Source organism: Calidris pugnax, unplaced genomic scaffold (assembly GCF_001431845.1).
Source record: "Calidris pugnax isolate Ruff unplaced genomic scaffold, ASM143184v1 scaffold211, whole genome shotgun sequence".
Classification (NCBI taxonomy): Eukaryota; Metazoa; Chordata; class Aves; order Charadriiformes; family Scolopacidae; genus Calidris; species Calidris pugnax.
In genome coordinates this window covers 7,715,012-7,739,724 of record NW_015091083.1, presented here as the reverse complement: position 1 = coordinate 7,739,724, position 24,713 = coordinate 7,715,012, and the positions used below count along the sequence as shown (strand labels likewise).

The window sequence follows — 24,713 nt, the reverse complement described above, 5'->3', positions numbered from 1 at the left end:
ACACCACCAAACTCCCTCCTGTCAGTGGCCTTGTTACATAGGTCACACATGTCATTTTCAAGAAATGAAGTGTAAAAAATTAAAGAGTAAAAACTTGTGAGCGTGCCAGTTATCCAGCAAGTACTGCTGTGTATTTACATATATAAATATTGCATTCAATGTTTGATCAGTAGAGGTCTTATGAAGGGAGAAGTTAAGTGCAGCAGCAAAACCACTTAGGTCTGATTATAATGAAAAACCTGTGCAATGGAACAAAAAGTTCTTTTTGTAAATAAAGGCATAATAAAAGACATTTTAAGAGAGATCTAAACTCTGAAGACACAGGTTAGAATCTAGAAAACAAGACAATACCACATTTTAAATCCTATTTTTATGGATTCTATCCAAGCTTCAGTGGAAACAAGTTTGGTAGGAAATGCTGCCAGTGACAGATGTAGAGCATTCTTCTAACACTCTCAGCTGCTGACTAATGAGTAGGTGTTTGATGGGGCAGTTGAAATGAAAAACGGCTCATTAATCCAAGCCTATGATTTCATGTAAAGCTAGCTAAAGAAAAAGAATTCACACACTCAAGTAAGGTATTTTCCTCTATAACATTTTTTTGGTACTTATTCACTCACTATCACGTTTCGTAATCTTCAAAATATTACAAAGGAATTCAGGCTGAATTATTGCTAAATACTTTAATATTAATGATTTCATAATCATTAAGTTTTAAAATATTTACTCATTGGCTAGATCATATTTTCCTGTATAAACACCAAACAATTGCCAGTTTTTGCTTTAAGAAATTTATATCCTTACCACACACATATTTTAATAGCTCTTCTAAACATTTAATAGAAAATTAAATACAGGAAGGTCTGCTTATGCAACACTATGATAATGTTTTAAAGTTCAAAAACAAAGTTACTAAATTAACATGGCAAAGAAAGTCTCTACAGTTCTTTCACATGATACAATGCATACATGCACTGACACCTAACCATACTGATGCAGGAAAGAGTGAAGCTTCTGCAGTATTTTCCTGTATGGACTTTTTATTTCAATAAATTCAATACAATTTTGGGGTGCCAAAAATACTATGAAAACCCGAACACAGGGCCAGAAGGATAGCACTTAACACACTGAGTTAGTCCAACGTAGTTCATGTACAAGGGAGAAGAGCACGATCTGTTTCACAAAACTGTATTCATCAATGTTTTGTGTGAGAACTATTTTGTTTTGCCTCAGTGTTTTGCCTTTTAAATGCATTACATCTTAGGGCAAATTATCTCTTATAGTAGCGTTATCTTCTTTAACCTACCATCTTACTTCGCATAAAATACTTTTAGCTAAACAGTGACGCTACCACCTTGCACCTGGACAAAATTCCTTAATTTAAACATTGAGATCTCCAGTCTCAAAAGCTTATAAGAAAAGTGCTCCTTAAAATTCCAAAGGAGTCCATTATGGCTGATTCCCCTAAATTCAATTATATTGCATACATCCAGTCAGTCTCTTCTGTATCACAAAAATAGACAGCAGTTTTAAATTGATAGGTAACACACTCTGAGTTTGAATTTACCCTGATATGACTTTGTGGAAATTACCAACATAAATGCTTGAATTTCTTTACAGCACAGAGAATAATACTTGATTTGCTTTTTAATTTACCTTGATATCAGCTTTGCTTACTTATCTGTACTCTACAGTTGTAAGAAACAGACAACCTTCCATTTTTGACCTCTTGAGAAATTCTCACTTTTTCATCCTTCCTTATGGTTACATCAGTTTTATCAATGAAAATTTTGTCCAATTGTGGGGTTTGTTTTTTTAAAGTATCAGAATCTTAAACTGGAATCACCTCTTCTGCAATCTTTATTCATCAGACTTTAATATTGTACAGACGATGAAAACAGAGCTATCTCCTAGACAGCCATTTATGACTTAAAAACATTAGGAAAGCTTTAATAGTGCTTGCGTCCTTATCAGTCCTGTATCACAGGCCAGCAAGTCGAGACACCACTCTGATGTTCTCCTCTTGCACAGAACAGACCCAGAATTTGGCATAGCTCTAAAGTCTCTGCTTGGGAGAAAAAAAAAAAAAAAAAAAGAAACCATGCACTCTGCATGAAATGTGCTTAGAGAAATGGAAAATGGCACCTCTATTATCTGTCATGTTCATTACTCTATTTTTTTTTTTTTAAGTACATATGAGTAATAGTACTTTTAATGTTGAAATCATGCTAAGTCAGAAACAGACATCTCCACCAGAAGGTCAAAACCAGGGCTGATCAACAGGCATAGCAAGGTCTTCAACAATGAAATGCCAGAATCTGTCTAATCACAGCACATGCAGTTATTCTAGATTAAGAAAACAGCACCATATTCCATATTCTATACTTCTCAGCACTAAAAGTTAGTATCGATGTCCACATCTGTCAACATAGCTCATTTGTTCCTACCTCGATATATACCTTCATAAGAATATTGCCCCCACATTTTCGAGATCAAAAATCCAAGAGGTACACTAATTCTATAAATAAATTAGAAACTGTATTTGAAAATAAAAGCTGAATTGCAATCGCCACCTTTAACACTCACTTTTATCTAAAAAAGAAAACAAAACCCCAACTCCAAACCCACAAAAAAACCTATGACATGAGCATCATAGGAGTCCTCTATAAGGCTATAAAAGGATTCTATCCAGCTCTAAGAAACATATACAGAAATGCCACAAAAAAGCATATTTCTGAATCATGCTCCAATTTACATATGCATGACTAACACATGTTCATTGTGAAATTTTGTAAGATTTCTGAATATTAAGGAGCACTGAGTTGTTTTTTTTTTCTCCAAATTTGTTATTCTAGGACTGACAGAGAACATTACCTTTTAATGAATATTACTTGCATGTTAAAGTTAGATTTGTGACACAATCACATCTGATTGTATAATACCTTTTATCCCAGTCAGGGCATCTTAATATTGTATTGAAGAATTCTCACTGCAACATTCTCCTACGTATTGTAGGGATTCAGAGCACATCCTTAAAAAGCTCACCACTTTGTACAGCAGTTATCTCTAAATGCTGCACATATACTCCATTTACTGAAATCAGCACATCCTGACAAAATAACATGTACAAATACAAGTATGCTCACCTACTTGTACTGTTAAAAATCCCTTGTAGCATATAAATTAAATGTACATAATGGGCAAAAGAGCATCTTAGAAACACATAACTAGCAAGACTGTACCATAGGGAAAAAAAACCTGTCAACCTTCAATGAAACTATACTAAAATGATAAATTCTTATTAATTTAAATTCGCATTTTTAATAATTTTCAAATCATTAAACTTAAATTTTACTTTCCTGCATTAATAGTCTTGAATAGAAGTGAAACACGTTAACATTTGGGTTGCTAGTTAATCAGTTATGAAATCCCATACTGTTGGCTCTTGTATTTCTTTGTTCCTTTTTGATCTTAGTCAATTACTCAGTAAATCCAGCAACCTCAGTCCTGCAGATGCTTACACTCGCCCACTACTCTTACGGGTTAAGGGACAACTCAGTGAAATCAGAAAGGAAAAACAGAATTGTATGATTTAATTAAAAAAAAGAAAAAAAAAGCTTACAAAAAACATTTCAGGCAATATTCAGAAAACATTAAGTCTGATCTCCTAATGGTTTAGATAGTAAATTAAGCTTAGAGAATTTAAAAATGTTTGTGTGGTAAAGTTTTCTTAATATGCATGTACGAGAAGGAGGAAAAAAAAGGCAGCTAGATCGGGAAGTACATGCAATTATCTCATTAAAAAAGAAAAACAAAAAACCAAACAAACCAAAATATCCTTCCTTTCTCTCATCATTAAACCCAAGTAATTTTTTTTATTTAAAGTTTTAGAGACTTGATCTGTATGACGGTCACTGGATACTAACTCTACATGAGAGCTGAAGGAAAAACGTATTATTACAGCTGCCAAGTGCACAAGCAACAGGCATGCAGTTCATAACGTACCATGACCCACTCAAAAGTTTCATCTCAAAACTGAATGAACACATTAGCTGAGTAGCACATATACATCACATATTCAAGCTCTGCAGCTTTTTCCAGTATATAATGTACTTGGGTGTCAGAAGTTCATAGGAGTAACCTGAGCTGAAGAAATAAAGTGAAAATGACCCCCAGAAATAAATGCCAGCACACAACAAACTAAAATCACAGACACTGTGGAATTATTTGCTAATAAACCATGAAAAAAAATATCCATAATGAAACAATGAATTCAAGCTTCTTGCATAAAGTTGAAGTGGGCAGTTGCAAAGAACACAAACTACTTCAGTGTGTCAGTGGTCCGGTACATACAAACTCAGACATGGTACTTCTAAAATATATTTATTAAGGAGTCATATGGTAAACTTATGCTGTTTACATCATACAGAACACGTTCCTAAATTTGTAAACAATTTCAATATAACCTAAGTTACAAACTACTATCTTAAGAAAGCAAAAATGAAGAAACTGTGAAGTTTCTAGAGGCTGAAACACCTTTTGCCATTTCTATTTTGTATAAACAAAGCAGTAATCTGGAAGTTTTCAAATCATAATAAAACAAAACACACCTTTAAAGCCAGTAAGTAATTTTTTCCCAATAAACAACTGGAAACAAAGCCCAACTTTCTGTAACTGAAATACCTGCACCACAAATGTTAGCTAACAAGAAGAACCGGATAAGCAGAAATTAACATAACGCAAGTTCACTGGCACAGAATTTTTCTTATTTGGTGAAAATCGGTACAATCTTTTGAAGAAGTTTGACACAGCTCTGAAGGCACTTCTCCAGAGATACTTCTGGGTTGTCTGTGGGCAGACAAGCTACCTGTTCTACCCGAATTAAATCAGGTCGCATCGCGCTGTGCTGCAGGAAGCGTCACCAGTTGCAGCTTTGCTAAAACACGGATCTTGATGCTCCACAAACCAATTGCATCAGACACTTCTCTTTTCTCTGTTCATCTCTATTCTTAGAACCTCTTACCTCATAATTTATTTCCTTTTCCACATTATCTGAGCTATCCTGCTCCTCCATTTCCTGAATAAACTGAGGGTGTACAATCTTAATGACAAGCTGCTCCAATGAATATAAATCATACCGCACTAATACCAGTCACCAGGACAAATAGGCTGGTATTTCCGGAAGCCTATCATCAGCACTTTCATGCAACGCCCAAGAGAAAGTTCGCAATGTGACTGGAGATCAAAAATTGAGACTACTTCAGATTAAAAAGCAAAGTATTTCCTGAGTAAGAAACCTTGATGAAAAACCCACTTCGGCAGCTCTTCCTTTCTCTTCCCCCTCTTTCAAACGATCTGCTGACCTCAACTCCAGCCCTAGGGCACCAAAGCAAGGTGGTTACCTCTGCAACACCACAAGACCTTCAAGATAACCCCATTCCATATGTTGAGTCAAGTACATCATGACACACAGTACATCACTTCCAACATTTATGAGGAAAATACACATCTCTTGGTCTGCTACAGAGAGAAGAAAGGTTTTCCAGGTACCGTAGCCATAGAAATACAGCCACCCTTTAGGAGTAACTGTGGAGTTTGAAAGCTGGAAGCCGGTTAAACACAGCTAACCTGAAGGAACGCTACATTTTTCCCAGTGCTTTATAAAGTCAGACCCGCCTTAATCCTTTCAGCCCTTTAAATTACAGCCTGTCAGTTTGCTTCAACGCCTGTCCAGACACAGACATTAAACAACACACTTCAAGCTGTCCAAAAAGAAAGTTTCCCAGCTTCACTTGACCCACTGAACGCACATCAAGTCACGTATCTATGTACACGTTAGGAGAACGGGGTGACTGGCTAACACCATTCTCTGCAACCCTAATAGGTGACAATTAAGTCATGAATGAGCACGTGCAGTGAGCACAGCAGCTATACAGACACTTGCTATGATCCATTAGAATGGAGATAGCTTTATTAGCAAAGGGAGTAATTACTACCCGTCACTAGATCAGCAGTTGCACCAGTGTTTCGTAACAAAGTTTGACCCTCCACAGCCTGGGGACTCACACACACCATCAGACGTCCACCAGCGACAAGCTCAAGATCTTTGCTTTTATTTCACCTGAGAGCAGGAGGAGTGATTGCAGACTGAAAGGCAAATATAACTCATACGCACAACAATACTTCTACCGTTTCTTCACATCTAGGCATATTGCATTGAAAATGCTAGGACACCCTCAGAACATGCCTTACACAGTTTTTAAGACTTCCTTCCTCCCTCGTCCCAAGTCCAAGCAGGGCACTCTTCTGCCCTTCATTGGCCAACCAGTTTAAACTGCAGCACGGCCAAGGTGGAAATAGACCTAAAACTTCACCCCACCCACAGTAAGATGGATTACTTTCCCCCTCTCCCATCTCCACTCATTTTTCTTATTTCCAACTCACTGTCCACTCTGCTCCTAATTGAATGTTCAGTTCTAGTCTCCCTGAGCTGACAGTCCCTGGCACTACAAGAAATACACTACTTAAAACAGGACAAAATGTAGGTTCTAGACCAAGTAACAAACATTTTTCTTTGTAGACGAGTCTTTGAACAAAAGGTTATGCCAGTCAATGAAGTCATATACATAACTTTTTATAAAATCACTACTTTATTTCAGTGTCATTTGCTTATGTCAAACCCTGGATGTGACAGCTTGTGCACGAACCTACTATGTCAGTTTAAAAGATAGGACATATAATTCATAATCAGTGGTGCTAAGTATTCTTAGTTACAAATTTAATAAAATAGATTGAAATCCACCAATTCAATAAACAGCATTAAAGTCTTGAAAAATTTGAAGCAGCACCTCATATATGGACTGCTATACTAACACAATGGACAATATTTCATATTCTTTTTGTAAAAACGATGTCTGTGTGCTGTGAAGCTGCGTTTCTTATTTTTAAGAAACACTAATGCAATATATCAAGAAAACAATGACTGGAGGAAAAAAGGACATTTTCACATCGCCCACAATACTACTACTCAATATTTCAGCAATCTACTAGGCTTTCATTGCCAACTTTGGACACTTGAAAGCAGTATGCATAACACTTCCAAACAGTTTTGTTTGTTTTCAAATAAACCTTCATAGCAAATCAGTTGCTCCTAACAAATAGATCAGTGCATCTGATCACACCTGAAAATTCTACTCTAACACTACTACAAGCTACCATGAGAGCACCATGCAAACATCTATCTACACAACAGACAGTAGCTAAAATAAAGATGATGAAAGCTGGATTAGTAAGAGAAGGTGCATCAATTGTCATAATCTTTTCATCAAAGATGGCAGTAAGTATAATTCTAAAAGATCACAAAGCCTTAAAATTGACAAGGAAAAATTCATAGTCACTAAAAAGATGCCACACCACTTGACTCATGCTCAGAAAAATCAGACCAATAAATAGTGAGAGACAAGGTCTTCTCACAATGCCAAGAGATATTTTAGTATAAAGTAGGGTTTGAGCATGCCGCACTGAGGACAGGTGGCTGATTTGTTACACAGAGAGTCCAAATATTCTGCTTTCATGTGAGAAAAGTGAATATACCTTCACATAGACATTTCTGGCTTGAAGAAACTTAGATATTTCTTATACTGATTGCCGAGAAGGCAACACACTGGAAGTCCTCACACAAGGAAAGAAAAAAAAAACCCAATGAGTTTGAGCATGCGAGTATGTGCAAGTTTGCACATGTGTATACTTGATATATAATGTAGGTTTTCCAGATATAGTAAGTATGACAGTTGAGATGTTTCTCTGTCTCATGCCCAAGATCCCCCACAAAAGTCATTCTAATTTAGAAAGACATACCTTTTAAAGCTGGCAGTTTTTGAAGCTCCCTGTTATTGCTAACATTAAACCTTGAAGAACTCTGCCGCTTTTCCTTCTTCAGTACTGTCTGTGGTGCTGGTACTTTGATTTTAGATAGTTGTGCTGGAGGAGGAGTGCTGTTTGATTTTTTGTTTGACACCTGTTTAAAAAGAAACCAAAACAGTTAATTGGTGCTGAACTTGAAAGAAATTCTTCTAAAATTAATTTTGATACAGAAATAACTTAAGCAAAATAAGCTTTAAATCAAAGTGCTCTATTCATCCTCTGAATGCACAGCTATTTATTCTTCTGTTCCCTCTTTTCAGTGTTCATTTCTGTAGCATAGCTCTCATATAGATGGGAAAAGATCATCTTGCACTAGCCCGTTTATTAGAAGCTACTGGCCAACTGAAAAGAAATTTTCAAGTAACACAGTTCCTCAGCTACTCCCGCCTTTTCCCTGAGAATTCCAGGTCTCCAAGATATTTGGCTGGCTCACTTCAGCTTCAAAGGGATTGCAGGACCTTGTCTATTTACAGCAGGTGAACCTTTCACTGCCTCTTTGTCCTGTGCCTCGCTGCTAGAGTCCTAAGCTTGGCTGGGACATTCAGACTTTGATATAAAGATGCAACTCATATCGTTGTAGTAGCTTCAGCAGTTTCTAAAACAGACACAAAGATTTGAGCAGTTTACTGCCTACTCAGAGCAAGTTACTTTTACTGTAATAGTCCTTATCAGATTGTCATTGTACCTCTCTACGAAGCAAATAACACAAAACCTGAAATATGGTTCCCACCTATAGGTTTCCAGCCTGCTGCTATTTCCCAGACTTCACTTGACAGTGCTCTCTCTCAAGTTGAATAAAATGCATCATTAACAAAAGCCTGTCAGAACTTGTGATGCTGCCTTTCTCATTCCTTTTTTGAAGTAGGAAAAGCAGGTTTAAAGTAGGTAATAGTTAACTTTTTACGTATGAATAATTTCATGATGTTCTTCACACAAATGATAAAACATCTAGGAGTGACCTACACTAAGAATATAGAAACAGCTGAGCTGATCTGCAAGGTAAATTCTATTAATCAATTCAAGTTTAAAAAAAACCAACAAAACACTCCAAATAAAAATACAAATAGACTAAAACAGACAAAAAACCAGCACTAAAACTCAGGAAGCAATGACTTACCATCTACTAAGCAACAAAAGCTAATTAAGATGCATTATAAACACTATGACTGCACAGGATTCTATACTTTCAATATTGTGCTTGAGCCTAATGGTGTTTTTCTGAACTGGCTATCTTTCACTGCCACCTGCTTTTTGTTCATTACTTAGAACAGGAAAAACCACTTTCCTCCTTCTTCTATTCCCAAACAAATTCTCAATTTTGAATTAACAAGTGCTCACCTGTGCCTGCACACATGTGCACACTACGGTGTCCTAAGGTAACACACACCTCAGAGAACCAAGTATTCTAAATTGCAGATAAATTCTAAAATTAGCCAAAAGTGGTTATTTAAGAGGAGGGGTAACATTTCTAATTAGAAATGTTGAGAGAAAGCATCTTTTGTTGCTATGGCAACTTCCCAGCTAGCAGTGATGACTCCAGTGTAATTCTAGCCCTGAAGCACTGGCCAATTTATCCAACAGATTTCTTCCTCCTTTCCACCATCAACTACGATCATTCCTGTCTTTCAATCATGCGTCAGTCATTCAGCCAGCACATACCAGAAAGCTGCCAAAACAGTTTCCAGTTTATTATTACATGAATACTACACTACACAGCTGTGCCCAATGACTTCTCCAAGTGGCACTATGGTGCTACCACAAGAAAACTGGCTTCCAGAGCTCACAGATATCCAGCCCTTGGATAGAAGGGTACCTGGAGAAAGTGAGTTGAATCAATTTAAGCCACACAGCTCAGCAATCTCAACCATCCCTCTAAAAAGAAAACAAATTCAGACTAACAAATCTCTGTATTCATTTGCTAAGATTTCAAGGTAACATACTTAACTTTTTATGAAGCTACAGTGCTTAGTCCAGATCGAAGAGCCAAGCTCAGCTTCTTCCTCCCAGTAACAAACCAGACTACTTCAGAGACCACAACTCCTGAGAATAACTGATGGACATTCTGCTACATCAGTGAACAGTTCAACTTATCCGAGAGCAGAACAGTCAAACTACACATACATGTTATCAGTTCTCTTCCTCAGACTAGAAAGGGAAACTCCTATTCTTCCCCTTGTTCTAGCAAACAGCTCCCTCCCAAACAAATGTTTCTATGCTCACAGACACGTTCAATTCCAAAAGTGGTGATAAACCCCTAACAATGTGTACAAATTACTCCAAAACCATGTCAGATCGAGAATGTTTCTTCAGATCATAATTAAAACATAACCCTCAGGTTTTCTGAGCAATTTAGTTCTTAAAAGCTAGAGCTTTACATACTTTATGAAAATTACGACAATCAGGAGTTTATGTTCCCCAGATCCCTTGAATAAGCTTGAAATGAATTCAAGATTGTGAACAGCAGGGAGGAGAGAAGGTTTCTTGCTAGTCACAACAGTTCAAGATATATAGTTCTTGCATCTCTTCTTTCCTTGAGTCCTCCTGCATCAAGCAAGATGTGGGACCTTCCTTGTCTTAACATGACCGTTTTGAGCAAAGTTGGATCCTTCATCCACCCAACTCATACACAGACACGTGTAGATCAGAGCGCAATACTAAGTTTGTGATCACAGAAAGGAAGATATTAGTAGACCAAGCACACCTACAGTCACAGCCAATTTTCCTTTCTAAATTAAATCTATCATCAGACAGCCCACATACCAGCTTTTACTTTTGGCCAGCCACCTAAGACATAAGACAGAGAGTACTGGGAACTGCATGCAGGGTCCACCCTGTTTTATTATCTATGTCAGCAAGTCTTTCAGAAGACCCTATTCTTCCCTTTCTGACAGTATCCCAAAAAACTGGTATTCAAGCTACCTTGACCAAACATGGGCAACCAGAACGCTGTCTGACCTTCCCTTTCAAAGCACATTCACTAATAACTGAATTAGACCAAAATCCACGAAGCCTTCTGCTCCACAAAATCAAACCTAGATCCTCCACAAGGACCTCAATCCTTCCAAGCCAAGCCTAGAGTAAGGTCAACTCTAGAATGATGCAGGGAGCTTTCATACTGCTTTCTAAGATAAACTGCTCAGAGCAGATTAAGGATTTGAATATGACAATAAAATCACCTGGATGCACATGTCATTCAAGATTAAAAAAATTGGATGGTTTACTAGTGGCAAAATCAGATCACCTCCTGAGCAAAAGGCAAGACAGATTCTCTCCCTCTGCCTGAAGAAAACATAGTGCTAGACAGCACCCTATATGGTGTTTTTTGGTGTAGGCAGCACCCTATTATATGATGTTTCTTGACACAGGCCAGTCTAACGCTAATCTGCAAATTACTTCCCTCTAATGAGTATCACCACTGAATTCAAGTTTATACCAGTATGCACACCATCCCAGGATGGCAGCAGCAGCAAGAACACTGATAAAAACTCTGGACTACAAAACAGGTGAACCTTGTACCAATTAACACATGATTAAGACTCCCTGTGAAATGCACGTACATAGAGCAAAAAGCACAGAACACTTTTTATGAGAATCATTAGTCCGAATGTGAGAACAGAGGGAGAATGCTTATATTAATGCAGAATTAATCCCTTCCTTCTTTTCCTTTTGGTATAGGAAGTAGCCTCCATGGATTTATTTTTCACTAAGATAAACAGATGTCTGATCTATAGCACCCAGAAGAGCTCATTTCTTGCCAAGGAAGCCTCAGAAGGGGCTTTGAAAGCTCTCTGGATTGTATGTAAAATATACTTACAGTGAAATTGAAATACAGTTTACTGAAACTGAACAAAGAACATGAGAAAACATGAAAGGGACACTTACAAGTTCATTTTCAAAGCTGTGTGAGGGCTCTGTATCTAATCAAAGTAATCAAAAGGGGTTGAGGCCCAATGTATAATCAATGTAATTAGGCTGAGATGTTAAATGTAACTGAAATCAAAGATCAAGGAGTCAAAATGGGTGGAGAGCAGTTAAGAGCCTTCCATGAAGTTTTTCCCCTCTGCAGTAACTTCAGAGTAGTCTGAAAATCCCTGAACACTCCAGGAATCTTAAACTCTGCAGCAGAACTCTTCACTTTGCAGGTCTTTATTTAGTGCTCTGTTTTGGGGGTGGAAACAAGGACAGATCATATCTGGCGTCTGGCCCAGTAGCCACCAACCTGGTAAATATATCCACAGCATACCTGGAGGAGGTGGGCTGGTGGCGTTAGATTAGCAGTTGAGGCCAAGACAAGTTGTTCAAGACAGCACGCTATGAGGAGAGCAGTATTCGTCAGCTGATTTCAATGCTGCATCGTTAACACCACCAGTTACACATCCAACAGGACAACATCAGAATCACAGAGTCTTTTGGATTGGATGGGATCTGAAAAGACCACCTAGATCCAACCCCCCTGCCATGGGACACCTCCCACTACAGCAGGTTGCTCAAAGCCTCATCCAGTCTGGTCTTGAACACCTCCAGGGATGGGGCATCCACAACTTCTATGGGAAACCTGGTCCAGTGTCTCACCACCCTCACAGTAAAGAATTTCTTCCTAAGATCAAATCTAAATCTACCTTCCTTCAGTTTAAAACCATTACCCTTGTCCTATTGCTCCACTCCCTCATGCAGAACCCCTCCCCATCTCTCTTGTAGCCCCCCTTTAAGTACTGGGAGGCTGCTGTAAAATGCTCCTGGAGCATTCTCTTCTGCAGGCTGAACAACCCCAACTCACAGCCTGTTTTCGTAGGAGAGGTGCTCCAGCCCTCTGATCAGCTTTGTGGCCCTCCACTGGACTCACTCAACTCTTGTTATTATGATATCAAAGATACGGCCTGACAGAGCCATGCAGACAGTCTGCAGTAGTTCTCATTCAAGCAAGTAGTGCCCAACCACTGGTAAGGAGTTCTTATGGAGCAATTTATGGATTGTAGGTACGATCTTTAACATCAGCCTTTTCAATTGACAGAGATTCAGTACAAACTATACAAAGTGTGATATATATTCGTATCCATCTAGACACCTAAACAGGGGCATTGATCCATAAACAGCCCAGTTAAAAACAGCAGGGAAACAACATGCTTGCTGGGTGCCATTCTGGATGGCAAAGGGTTCTGAGCTTCTCACTTTGTTGAAGATTCTTGCTACTATGTCATTATCGTGCACAAGTTTCACCTCCACGAGATCATTTGACCAACTTATGAAGGAGCCTCTGGAGATACAGCTTACGGTGCTGAAGGCTTTGATTGGTTTCACACAGACTGCAATTTAGATTTCTATTGTTTTTCCTCAGTAAAATAATTTTGCAGAATGATACCTGCATTTGATACCTTTGCAGCTGCCTCCAAGAAAGTACGTTTACTATCATTCAAGATTCTCTCAGCAGTTGAGATACTACCACTGTACTATCCTGTAGTATCCAGATTGCAAAAGCTGCATCCTAAAGCTTTGAGGATCCATGTTATCACAATGATAAACAAAAATATTAACTTTTCAACAAGGTGGTGATGACAAAGTTTATATATTTTAGCACACTGTAATCAGCACTCACTGACTTATGTTGTGGTACTTGTTTAGCAACTATGATTTTGCATTTACATACAGCAATGTTACTGCTGGCTGTTCTTGATGTTCAACTATGGAGTTCCATCAGTGTTTTGTCAGAGACAACATGGAGTTTGTTGAATTGCATCAGTGACTGTGAAGCTCCCTACGATCAGTGAAGATCACCTGGCCTTTTTGACTGTGGAGGCAAGTTTTACAGTAACAGATCCTTTTAGAAGATTGATCTGCAACTTGCTGAAGCTCTTGCTGTTTATTTTTCACGACACAAAGCATCATTTCTACTTCCTGTTAGCTGCCTAAACACACGGCTCAAATTTTATCTTCTGAAGAATTGTATCATCACAGCTTTGTGTAACACACCGGACTTGCAACACATCAAACCAATCCTGACGATTGCTAAAGATGTCTCAGCTCAGTGTACTGCATCCTTGACATTCTTGCACCGTAATTTTACATTCATAATTAAATATCAGAAGCATGAGGCTTAGTTTCCATTTCCTCCTTGTAAACTTTTTTTTTAATTAGTTTACTCCAGGAAGAAACTGACATTTGATTTCTTTCAGTCAGAGATCAGATCTACAGCCTGTGCAGTTTTAGCAAAGACGATCGGGTGCCCAAGGTCAGACTGTAGGTGGATTCCTGCTGTTTTGTGTTTGCTCACCATCAGTGAGCAGCCGGTACTTCACTGTGCTGGTTTTGGCTAGGATAGAGTTAATTTTCTTCATAGCAGCTAGTATGGGGTTAAGTTTTGGATTTGTGCTGAGAAGAGTGTTGATAACACAGGGATATTTTAGTTATTGCTGAGCAGTGCTTACACAGAGTCAAAGCCTTTTCTGCTCCTCACACCACCTCAACAGCAAGTAGGCTGGGAGTGCACAAGAAGTTGGGAGGACACAGAGCTGGCACAGCTGACCCCAACTGACCAAAGTTGCTTTGCTTGTGTACACTTCTGCTCCTCACACCACCTCAACAGCAAGTAAGCTGGGAGTGCACAAGTTGGGAGGACACGCAGCTGGCACAGCTGACCCCAACTGACCAAAGTTGCTTTGCTTGTGTACACTGCTTTTGCTTCACCTATTAAACTGTCTTTATCTCAACCCACGAGCTCTTTTACCCTTCCAATTCTCTCCCCCATCCCACCAAGGGGGAAGAGCTGTGTGGTGCTTGGTTGCCAGCTGGGGTTAAACCATGACATTCACAAACACAGGCAGCAAAGCAACATTTATTTCTTAATGCATCTTCTATAATGAAACTTCAAAGAAATAAATGCTCTCAGAAAATGGAAAATTTATTACCTGCAACCATCAGCTAGCTAATTAAATATGATTAAAACCAGATCATGTCCTAAGTATTACTTCAAAACATTTATCTAAATACAGAGATGAAGAATGTCAATAAATGATGGCTTGTCTTAAATTACTTTAGTTCTTGATTTTCATCTGTAATTTCTTTCTGATCAGCCTGAACCACCCTTTTGCTTCCAAAAAAACCCAACAAAAACTATCTTTGTGCTTCTTTTATATATATACTGGTGCTTGGTTGCCAGCTGGGGTTAAACCATGACATTCACAAACACAGGCAGCAAAGCAACATTTATTTCTTAATGCATCTTCTATAATGAAACTTCAAAGAAATAAATGCTCTCAGAAAATGGAAAATTTATTACCTGCAACCATCAGCTAGCTAATTAAATATGATTAAAACCAGATCATGTCCTAAGTATTACTTCAAAACATTTATCTAAATACAGAGATGAAGAATGTCAATAAATGATGGCTTGTCTTAAATTACTTTAGTTCTTGATTTTCATCTGTAATTTCTTTCTGATCAGCCTGAACCACCCTTTTGCTTCCAAAAAAACCAACAAAATTATCTTTGTGCTTCTTTTATATATATATACACAGACAGATCTACATACACATATATATGTAGGTACCCACATTTGAAGGGAAACACACACAAACACCGATCTCATTTTCTTTAAGCCTCAACTCCTATACTCTGATGTAAATTTTAATTATATAAAGCTATTGTATATGTGAATTTACCAGCAATGTCTATTCTTGTGCTCCCTGATCCATTCATAATAGCTTCTCACTTCACATACTCTACTGAAACCTTTTTTGCTTTGCTCCCTGCCTCCCAATTTAGTATTTGTATTAGATGCCATATAAAAGAGTTACTGTCCATGACAAGGTTCCCGGGCATTTTAGTAGTAGAATAATAACCTTGACCATTTCTAAAGAATTGTTACACCAAATCATTTAAGCTTTGGCTCTCATCATGCTTTTATTATGTATGTCACCAGAAAGTTTACTTTTCGGTAGTTCAGACTGGTGATCTGAGCAGTGATGAAGAAGCATAGGAAAATTATAGTCACTATAAAGGTCTAACAAATGATAATATTTCAAAGTCATCTTAAGAAGTATATACAGGGATGAGGCAGAATTTTTTTCCTACATTTTTTTCTTTTTAATTGATCCACAAAGCCTGTTGGGGTGGGGGAACACACAAACAGAAAACGAAAGCCTACGATCCCACTTGTAGAACTACAAATTATTCAAATTTATTCTGGCTTCAAATGAAACTGAGGGGGAAAAAATAAGATTTAACGTTTGTAAAGTCTGTCAACATACAGGTTCAGCTATCTGTTTTCTCTTACTATTTGTATTCTCTATGGGATAACTATATTAATAATTCTGTATTACACATATGCATTAATGAACACCTGAGTCCTCTTGAGAGTTTAAGGAGCAATATGCCTTAACTTTTACCAAGAAAAAAATTAAGAGAAATAATTTGAAACAAAGGATGAAAAGGGTGTCTTCAGCCTTCATTTCTGAAGACCACTTTTCTCCTTTTGATTGTAATAGCCTTTGCCTTCATTGCTGTGTTTCCATTCAGGAAGGATTCAGAGAGTTTAAAAGCATGATTAGGAGGCAGAGGATAGCAAGTACTAAAACAAACCACAAACCAAAGACCTCACACATCATGTTACACAAGTAGTTGTCAGGCTTGTGTAAGAACTAGAAGGTCATAGGATCCTGTTTTCAGAAGCATCTCCTTTTAGGTAACAAAATACTTGTATAAAGAAATGTACCAAACACTGCTGTAAACAATTCAATTAGCTTTAAAAGCATTAATATTAAAGTTACGTAACAAGCACTGTTAATATAACCTCTTTCTCTATTCAGTATTAAAGTACATTTGCTTTGGAGGCAGAAAGGAATTCCAATTCCCAAAAACCAAAAAGGCACGATGTTAATAAAAATTGGAAATAGGAAATTACAGAAGCTGAAAACAAACAAAAAATTGCACAGCTGCTTTAAGAGCAACATGTAGTGCATCTTTCTAGTCAGCAAGTAGCACCTCCTTTAGTACTAAGGGCACATTCACTTGCTACGCTTAAGTATTTTGAAATGGTTCTATCAACCCATTAAAAAATTCTCTCTTGGAAAGAAAAGTCAGAACTGCAGGCCATGGAAAAAAAAGTTTCAAATTTTTATTATTTTTCTTTAAAGAAGTTGGCACACCAGTTTAAAGACAAACAAACACCAAAAGCCCACAGACTTTATATAGCTGATACAACAGAAAACCCACCCTGAATTTATACACAGTTTTGGTTTAAAGTCCTGTTTTGGTAATGTTAGAAGTAAAATCCCAAACCAATGGCCCTAGAAAGCTTCAGAAAACAGAAGAAGAAAAATGTCAATTTACAGCCATTCTGCAATTCAAATCTGAGAGGACTATTTGTTCAAAATTCCAAATATATTTCATAATATGAGTATCTCTCCTTCTTCCAAATGAAAGATGACCACTCAATTTTATCCATTGCATGGAACTGACACATGAAAACACTAGCTACTCCACCTATCACTCTACTTGAGGCATATTACTGAACGTGTACTGAAGAAAAAGCTAGGGTACAGCTAGGTTCATTATGCACTGTATAAACCAGACAAACAAAGCTTATTGATTTGGCCCACTGAAAACTTGGGGGTTTGGGGATGCTTCATTACAGGCTGTCAGCCGTTCCTGATCTAGATGGCTATGGAACTGGCATCAAACTGACAGTACGCTAGGGAGTTCTACCAAAACCCTTTAAACACTGTTTTATGTTATAAATAAATTAATACTTAACTTCAGGCATTAATTAAAAAGAGATAAGTCTGATCTATACTAAATATATCTCTTTGTAAAAGAGATCTGCTTCTGTGAAGAACAACAAATACAAAAGAATCTTATACCTCAAAGATGCTGAACTCAATGCATCCAAAAATGTGCCACTGAGTGACACAGATTGCCCATCTAACTACAGTAGAGAAGAGCTTAAATGACAGCTGCTTTATACAAGTGACAATAAACATACATACACTGAATCACATGCAGGTACAAATTAGCATACTAAACAATTAAAACAGGATAATCTCAGCTGATTGAAAGAAAGTTCTGTGGCAAGAAGACATTTCCAGAAATTATTTAGGAGCAGTTCTAGTCCTAATACATGTGAACAAGGCAGGAAAAACACTGCCTCCCTCCCCCCCCAAACTTTTAGAAAGGTATTCCCCCCTCTGTGACCCCTAAACCTCAAGCTCCTCTGCTGTAGTCCCTAATGAGTTTCCTAATAAGTACTTATCTGTGCCAAGACTTCCAAGTACAATTTTTAAAATTCTGAAGTAGAAAAACCTAGTCACAAGCTAGACAATGTGTAACAGCCTCCATATGCCATCTTCAAGATCAGATACATTTGTCTCTCAGGGTTACTAATATCTGGTACAGCACTTTAAAAAGTACTGCAATGAAAATCACAAACTGGAAACATGGGAAAAATAAGCAACAGTATATAGAAAATGTGGAGTCAACTTTCTAAATAACTTGCTACTACTGATCACAGGAACCTGTTAATACAAAAATTGCTTGAGCTATTGTTCTTAGCTATTGCTAGTTTTCCTTTTAACATAAGGATACTTCTACATATGATCTCTGCTAAGAAACCCACAGAAAACCACTACATCTCCCCATCCCTTTTTTAATTTGTTATTTTTAAGGAAAGTAGAATTCATCTGTGCATATGTAATCAGGAATCAGTAAAAGAAGTCTTTCCCCACTGTGTGCTGGCTAATACAGGAAAGGTAATCACAGGGAACTGAAGAGCCACCTCTCAAGGTTCTTTCAAAGATATGAAAATCCATACTTTTACTGAAGTCTTTTAAAGATATCCCATAAAAAGAGAGATTTCTGTAATTTTGCTACCATTCCCAAAAAATATTACCACCATGTTGAATAGTTTAATAAATTATCTTTTAAATAAAAAAAAAGGCTTCATGAAGCAGGGAAGAAAAACCTCTGAAAACAAAGCCTGACAAAATCACTGCACTTTTTCACCTAGTGAAAAGCAATGGCCATAAGACAGTGGCAGAACAGAAGCATGGATCAGTACTTAACAAATCCTTTTAAATTTTTTTAAATTGGTTTCAATGGTGATTATAGTTCAACATTAGCAACACATGCTGTCAGTGAAACAAGCAATTTCTTGCACAGCAAGAAAACTGGCGAATGCGGTATTTTATTACATCTTCATTTGCCTGTACTAAAAAAAAACAACCACCACCTTTAAAATAGAAAGAACCAACCAGGGCAGCACATGGAAACAATGAGATAATACACAAACACACACACACTCCTCAAACCACATTAGTCTTCCGCTTGCTGTTCTACAGGGCAGAAGAACTTGAAGAGTTATGATTTCTGTTCTCATTTGTTGAATGTCACCAAGGCAATACTTTCTTAAACAACACAAGTAGTCTTTCTCTTCTACAGACTACTCAGCACGTAGATTAAAAATGAATACAATTTTCAATCTAGAAGTTTCACATCTTCTTAAAGCAGTCCAGCTAGACCTAGAAGATGCTGTCAGTCCCAGTCACCTACTACTGCCTTGTGTGAAAGGTTACTAGCTACTTCTGACCCCTCCATCCCCCAGGAGAACCACAGCAGTGAATTGTCCAAGTGCTCCTAGACCATTTCAGCATGCAGGTTTTAGCACATTCCTTCCCACAGGCAAACCAGACAGAAATGAGAGTATATAGGGTTAAAGTTTTAACTTCCTTCCCCTGTGGTTGTATTTGAAAACTACTGTTAAAGTACTTTAAGAAACAGTTGAATTTTTAGAAGTGTTAGGTTTTTGCCAGAGACAGAAAAAGGTAATGTTTTCAACAAACATTAACTATTACCAAGCCATCTCTTCCTGAAGAAATGAGACTGACTGTAAGTTACTACTGCCTTAACTCAAAAAAACCTCCACACCCCTGTGACAAAATAGAACTCTACAATAAAGCTTAACCTTGAGGCAAGTAACTTCTGCAAAGGCCAATTAGGTGACAGGGAATATGTCCACAAGTTACTAAGTGTTGGCACAGCACAGCCCCACACCCAGCCCTATTTTTCTGTTGTTATTTGTGTTCCAAGCCCAGGTTTTGGGCACTGGTAAACAAACTCCCCCCGAGTATTTTACCAGAGTAGAGATGCTACTCCCACACAGAGGAAATATACAACAGATTAAATCTTTGTTCACAACCTGAAGACATTAATATCCTGGACCAATTACTGAAGGAAGAGGAATAGATTCAACTATTCTGGCAACTATTTAGTCTAATTCATTAACGTTTACTAACAGGCTACAAACTAAAGTTAGATGGGAGCTTAATCATATTAGCTCTTAGATGTTCAAAAAGTAAAGAAAATGTTCAACTCGAAAATACAATTATTGCATTAGGGTACAAAATGACAGGGCACCCTCACCTTACACATACTGTGCAATTTTCACAGCTCTGCCACAAAAAGAACACAGAAACAGAGAAGGACAAAGTAATGCAAGTCCTCCCACTTAAGGGAGATTAAGCAGGTCTTGGGGAAAAAAGTAATCTACAGATAACAATATAAAATAAGTCATTTAAATCATTAATAATATGAAAAAAATTTGCACCACATGTCAACTAAACAACCTTTTAAGCCATATGCAGGCTTAAAGAAAAGCATACCAGGACAGAAGAACATACATCTACTCTCTTCCTGAATCTCTCTTCGTATTAGCTACTGACCATACAGCAAATACGAAGCAACATGGACCTCTCTTCTTACCCAGCATGGCTCTTTTGCTATTACATCAAGGAACCTAGGCACAGGTAATGCAAGAATCATCGTCTTGTATTCTTTTCCCTAAATATCTGCTTGGTGGGAACACTGGAGACAGGAAAATAGGCAAGATGGACTTTGCTTTCAAACACAATTACAATGAGATTCTTTGATTTACATAAAGAGGCGTTAACGTCAGTAGGTCACCTGTGTGCTGCAGCTACTAGTTAGTACTTCTGTACATGCTTATGGGCTATTGCTGAACTTTTCAAACTAAGACCAGCATCAGCTTTAGTCACTCTCATCCCCTTTCAGCGTGGACATCCTGACCTGGCACACCAGGAATCATTTAAATTCCTTTTCAAACTTGCTGTACAGCCTCACTCGAATGAAATCTCATTTCCCTGACTGCAAGACAGGAAAAACACTTGTTCATTTTTGTAAATATTAAGATCCGTTGTACTTTTTTATCTATAGAAGTCCAAGGCATGATGAATGTAGTTAAGTGCTATAAAAGTGTCTATAAATAAAGTATTTGTGGGATGCTGCTGCTAGTGTTGTCCCTGTTCTTTGAATAGCAGACAGTTTCTAGTCTTTACTATCTGCCATTTGCATTAAATTCATTTGCATTAAATGCATATGCATTAAATGCATTTTGAGATAATATGAAATGAACCAGTACATTTCCAAATCTACTCATTATCTAAAAGAGGATTTTTAAAAAAGCCATATTAAAACACATGTACAAGGAAACATGAAGACGATTTTCTTTAAAAGGAAAAAAACCCACCCACCTAAAAATGTATTAACAGTGTGCTCCAGAATATTTCTATATTTACTAATCCTCACTCCATTAACAAATAGCCTCCTTTCTGCTCATAGAAGCACCAGCTCACACACGTCATGATTACAGCCAGCCACATTTGAATGCAAATTCTACATTATTTGTGTGCAATTATTCTATTAATTAAGTTAATGAATCAAGCACTGAGGTGTTCAAAATTGTATGGAGACTAAATAATGCCCACTGGGAATGGCAATCATACTGCATGTACCAGTCACATACCCAGACCCTTTCCTATTCTGCTCTACTCTCATATGACTGTCACAGACAACATAAGTAAGGACAACTAAAAAGGAAAAATGCATGAACGCTGCAACATATTCTTCTACTGAGATTCATCTCTTTCATGTTTTAAATTAAAAAAAAAGCTAGATCTGCAAACACAGAAAGAAATTAGGAGAAAACTGCATATATGTTTTCAGTTAACATTTAAAGCTCTCCACTAATTAACTATGGGAGCTTTACACTCTATCCTGAAGTACCAGGAAGGAATAAGAAAGTCACTTTTGGTCTCAGCAGCTCACCATTCAGAAGCTTTAGAAGATAAGCAGTCAACAAATGAACAGCAAAGATGCTGATAATAACAAGCCTTACAACTGCACAGGAATCAAAATTACAGCCAAGATTTAATACTCTTTTTAACATCACTTCAATATACTGTAAAGGCAGAACGTATCACAATAAAATGGCTCTATTAACACCATTATAAGCACCTATACAGAATTAAATAAGAAATTTTATCAATGAGCTTTTTTAATAGCTGAGCTCCCCTCCACCAAAACTCAATCACTCTCTCACGTGAATTTGCAAAAACACTTAAGTTTTAATGATCTTTTTAATTCATAACAGTAGCACACACATCTTTCTGCGCAACAAACAAGAACTCCCTGAAGTGCATCAGAAAAAGCACACTAAATATTCCCACTCACCTATGCCCACCAGTCATTTCAGACAGGGGAAAAATGGTAAAGCTGGATGAGTGTTCTGTTCTCTCAAACATTATCTTTCAGGATCAAGACATGTTGTTTAGAGACTAAACTAAATAAGCCTTTCAGCACAGCATTTTACATTGAGGTCAGTACGAACATTTTAAAGGAAGTTTCAGAATCCAAGTAAACAGCAGATCTCCAAATGAAGCAAATGTATTAATTTTGAGTTTCTGGATTAATATGGGAAAGGGAGTGAACAATCATTTATCTGACCCCTTTCAAGCCACTGCACCTTGCTTCTGAGCAAAATAGGATGCAATGTAGAAAGAAAATAAATAAAGAAATCAGCATCAACAACAGAATAATCAGTCAAAAATGGCACACTCCATTACATACTTATAAGAAGAAACTGCACAACAAAACAACCAGCAGCTTTTGATTTAGCCTAAGGTCTCCTGACTATGTAACAGGCTACTGACATGCCAACATCGACAGTTTGAGAGAAGAGAGCTTTGGGAATTACAGAGAATGATAAAACCTGCAATGAACAACTAGAAGACAAGCCCAGAACCTCACAATAAGACTAGAAAGTAAGACAGACATACACTTCACACCCAACAATAAGGAAACAGACGACCATTTAAGACTGTAAGCAAGCAAGCATTTATTTACTCTAAATAAAATTATCTACATCAAAAGCATCTTAAGTCTTTTGCCAAATACCAGGGCAACAGTTCCACAATCACTTTCCTCACAGCCACCTGTCATGTCAAAATTATAACAATCTAGAAAAAGTTAGAACACTCTTCAGGTTATGACAAAGTTGCCTAGAAAAAAAAAATAAATACATATTTTAGAAATATTTACCTCGTGTTCTTGGTTATCTTGACCATCTTTGCCACTTTTTCCACTCTTGGCTGATTTTGCAGGTTCCTTAAAAAAAAAAGTTTGCAGTCTCAGTTATTCTGAAAATGAGATCTAGATAGATTTTCAAGTCAAGAAGTCAGTTTTTTTAAAATTCTCACAAAAAATATTAGAATTGATGGGACAAAACCAATAATGTTATTTTGGAAAATCTCGATCCTGAACTATCAGTCTCTATAAAGCTGCTTTAAACATTTTTCATCTGCAGTATGGTTTTGGAATTTTTTTTATTTATGCTTCAAAATTCACCCGTAAAGTATATAAAGTTAAGCTTTCATATAGGTAAGCAAGCAGGGACAAAGAATGCAAGTGATTTGAACCATGTCTAAGAACTTAGCCTTGCTGTCCTTGGTCTTTAGCTCCAGGAATATTTAAATACAGTTTACATTTGAAACTAGCCTCAGTGCAGTACACATTCATGCAGTACGCTTCATTATTTTGTCTGTTCTATGGGCTAGAAAGTCTAGAAGTAGACCCATAATGCAAATTTCTCCCTCTCAGCTTTGTATCTAACTCGCATCTTTCACCCATAACATATTTTTGAGATTTATTATTCTCAGAAAAGTCTGAATGTTTTTAATATGAAAGATGGCGTGAATATTGGGAAAGAGTAAAAACAAACCAACCCCCACAAACCACAACACCCAAACTCCCTACATCTAATTTTAAAACGACGTTGAAAAACTAGAAGATAAGCAGAAGTCAACCAAACAGTAAAGGACCAGAGGGACAGCAGCAAACTGTGTACTTCACTCTTTCTGACTTCCACTCAAATAGCTAATTGCCTATCACATTAAACAAAGCGCAATCCCAGTTAACTTTCTGTTGGATTTAGAAGTTTTCTGCGAACATTACTTGTGCAAGCCCCTTTTGTAACCGCCAGACAAATCGCTCCCGGGAGCACGGGGGGAAACTGAGGCAAAGCGGGGCCAAAGCTAGATCCTCTCCCACGGCCGGGAACAGGAGAGGAAAAGATTTGGAGTGGTTCCTCGAGTGCTTATGGTGATTCCCCCCCAAAATGACTTCAACTGCAGCCACAGCCAGGCAGCAGCGAAACTTCCCGGGACAGGGACCGGGCAAGCACCTGTGGGGACAGACCCCCCCCCAGACCTGCCGCCCCAAAAACACCCTTTCCTCCACGAAAACACCCCTTTCTCCCCCCAAACACAGCCGGGCAGGCCCCGAAGTAAGAGCCCCCCCCTCCCAGCGCACCCTTCCGCCAGGCACGGCTGAGGACGCGTTCCCCATCCCCTCCCTCCAGCACTCCCCCGCACGCCAAAACCACGGCCTCCCTCCACCGACACCCTCCCTCCGGCTGCCCCCTCCCCCTCCAACTCCGCGCCCCGACTTGG

At 37.9% G+C, this 24,713-nt stretch overlaps 1 protein-coding gene across 1 annotated transcript in view; it reads right to left on the bottom strand.

Moving 5' to 3' along the window:
* PPP2R5C (protein phosphatase 2 regulatory subunit B', gamma) overlaps positions 1-7,969 on the bottom strand; it is a 61,623-nt gene extending 53,654 nt beyond the window's left edge. The window contains exon 1 of the mRNA XM_014957555.1: positions 7,858-7,969. The gene's annotated coding sequence lies outside the window, so the exon portion shown is untranslated. The remainder of the gene's footprint in view (positions 1-7,857) is intronic.
* Between the last annotated feature and the right edge of the window lie 16,744 nt (positions 7,970-24,713).